The 2,845-nt window shown below is 43.1% G+C and overlaps 1 protein-coding gene across 4 annotated transcripts in view; it reads left to right on the top strand.

Moving 5' to 3' along the window:
• The window catches only part of LOC104864388 (neutrophil gelatinase-associated lipocalin), a 42,816-nt gene that overhangs the window by 25,099 nt on the left and 14,872 nt on the right, over window positions 1–2,845 (top strand). For all 4 annotated transcript variants that reach the window (XR_004515404.1, XR_004515403.1, XM_010627295.2 and 1 more), the window contains exon 3: window positions 1,450–1,548. The gene's annotated coding sequence lies outside the window, so the exon portion shown is untranslated. The remainder of the gene's footprint in view (window positions 1–1,449; window positions 1,549–2,845) is intronic.

Here is a 2,845-nt window from a genome sequence, read left to right as displayed (position 1 = left end):
TTTGCCTCATAACCATTGCTTTGGCCTCAGGAGCTGTTCCTTTAAGATCTCTCCACAGTATGATTCTCCCTTCTGCCATCCTTGGATGGGTGGGCCTTAGTGGTGTTGTTGATGTTCTCAGGGAACATGGCTCATCTGACGGACTCACCCTCATGAAAGCCCTCAGTGGCCAAGTGGCCAGGTGGCATCTCCACACCTCCCATGACTCCCACCAAGGATGTTCATTCTGGGATGGCAGGCACCTTGTTGACCCATTGTCTGTTAAAACACAAGTATACCCTCGTCTCCGTGTTATTATTTGTGAGGGTCCTTCATATTTATTGGTGCTGATGTCTTTCCTAAGAACTTGACCCTGAGACTGGGTGACACCAGAGGATGCACACCAGTGAAGTTCAGTAGGAGACAGGCATGTCTTTGCCAGATGTTTGCTATTATAAGGAGTCAAACAACATGAATCTAGGACATTCTCCAAGAGCCCTGCCATAAATGGACTCTGGGCATCATTACTAGTAACACTTTGTCTAAGATCCTTTAACAATTTAAATTTGAAAGACATATGAATATGTAAGGGGTGATCTGCATCATCTGGATTTGGTTGGGTGCCACCTGGAAAGTAGGCAGTTGTGCAAAAAACATCTCCCTGTGCTGGGGCCCCTTTTAAAATCTACAAATGTCTAGACAGTTGAGTGTGTAGCTTTTTCCAAGGCATTTTGGGCCAATCCAGTTTTTGCCCAAATGCCTCTGGCAGTGATGGTAGCCAAGGAAAATCCCCTTTGCTTTGGGTGTCAGCTCATATGCAGAGAGCAAGCCAGGGTAGCTCAGAAGGAGGAGTCATCACAATCATCATGTTTATTTTCTCAAACTAAGGAGCTGCAACTGTCAACAGCGTCTCCTAGTGGGCTCAGCAGCAGCCAAGGACCAGGGATTTAGCTCAGTGGTGCCACCACCTGTTTTAAAAGTGCAAGGTCCTGAGTTCTATCTTTGGTACCCCCCCCCACCAAATAGAAAAGAACTACCAGAGAGAGAGCCTGTTATTAACCAAGTCATGGAACAGGCCAGAGACCATGTGCATGTATACAGCCTAGTTAGTATTCTTATTTTGCCTTCATATTTTTGTTTTCCTTGCTGCTGTGTTCAGCTTTCTCACTGCTTGGGAGCCTGATTGTACTTAAAGTCTCATCTGTTCTGCTGCTCTATATGGTCTTTAATCTGTGGGTAATCTTAGTGAGTCACTTTCTCAGAGTCTTCTTTAATCCCAGTCCACTTTTCTGCCATGTTTGGAAGAAATTTTGATTACTCCTGTGAGTCAGGCACATGGTCAGTGGCCATTTTGCTTCCATTATTTGGATTAACCATATGGTTCAGCCTTGTTTGATGGCAATTTTGGTTCACCGTATGAGTCTATCACATGATCCCACCATGTTTACTCATTATTTTCTTTTTCAACAGCTCATGAACACTAGGAAATCTCACCCTTATACATAAGCAGTTAAAGCCTCCACTTTCAGGAAATATACAGAACTCCTCCCCTCTTCTCCTCTGAATAAGGTAAGGTCTCTTCCATATTTTTTCTAACAGAAATTCAAAAATATGCACTTGAGGGCCTAAACAACCAATAATGGTCAACTCAAGCAGCTACGAATATGCAAAATTAGAAGTGGAGTCAGTACATTACAAACCCTAGGCTTGTGCTTAGAACTTTCTAAGGTTTCTTTCTTCAGGTTTTTTTTCCTTAAGTGCTGAAAAAGAGATTTCTATCTGTACTAGCTTAATGCCAAAGTTGTCAATAGTGAGATAAATGTAAGGGATATTGGTTCTCAAGTGGCTGAATGGAACCTTTGGGATGGGGCTCCACTTTTCTCTTTAAAGAGTCATGGTAGGTCACAGCTTTTCTAACAGAAAAAAAGGCACCAGTGCTGCTGTGTCTGGAGAAGGCTGATTAGTACTACTTGAGTTTCACAAGAAATGCCTTGGATATTCCATGGGTCTGCCTCCTTCTGCGGGGGACAGCATTTGAAGAACCCCAGACCTAGACTTCTCCATAGGCCACATAATGTGCCACAGAAAACAGCCTACAGATCCTAGACACCTCACTGCTAGGTGTATCCTTAAAAATTGGAAAGAGGGCCCAGGATTTAGCTCAATGGTTCTGCTGCCTGCCTTGCAAGCACAAGGTCCCGAGTTCAATCCCCGATACCCCCCCAAAATTGGATAGAATTTTGAACTTGGGTGAGTTATGGTGAGTTGCAGGTTATGCAAGGGTCTAGGGAAAGACCAGTGCCTCTTCGGCTGGAAATATCTAGCTAATAGTATGTGAGGCTCCCAAATGATGCTTCTGGGATTCAGTGGGTCTCCTCCTTCTGCAAATGATGACCTCTGAAGGACCCCAGACCTAGTCTTCTCTCTCTTTTCATAAGCCTCACACAATGCTGTTTGTGTCCTGCATGAACAAGGAAATGCAAAGAGATAGATGCAGAATGCCAGTCTATCTTATGATACTATTCTTCAGTTAGATATTTTTTGAAAAAGGCAAGGAAAGTTGTGCAAAATCCCTTATATTCAGGCTTTTATTGCCCTTTATCTTTGAAAAGATCCAAGGGCTATGATACTTAAAGAGGCCTCTAAGTAAAAAGAAATTGATATTGTTTATGATCCTGGCCTCAGATACCCACAGTCTCTTAAAGGGATATAGGATTCTCCCACCTGGTTCCACCACAGATTAGCACCCCAGAAAGACCCAGTATTTTCAAAAGATCCTGGTAGTTTTGCATATGGTCCCTCAGATCTCTATTACTCAATTGCTGGACACAGCCTTTTCTTTTTCTTTTTAATTTTTAATTTTTTT

The sequence above is a fragment of the Fukomys damarensis genome, unplaced genomic scaffold, assembly GCF_012274545.1.
Source record: "Fukomys damarensis isolate Sample0158 unplaced genomic scaffold, DMR_v1.0_HiC HiC_scaffold_36, whole genome shotgun sequence".
In the NCBI taxonomy this organism is placed as follows: Eukaryota; Metazoa; Chordata; class Mammalia; order Rodentia; family Bathyergidae; genus Fukomys; species Fukomys damarensis.
Note: the sequence above shows the minus strand (reverse complement) of the source record. Positions and strands in the feature narration are given on the sequence as shown.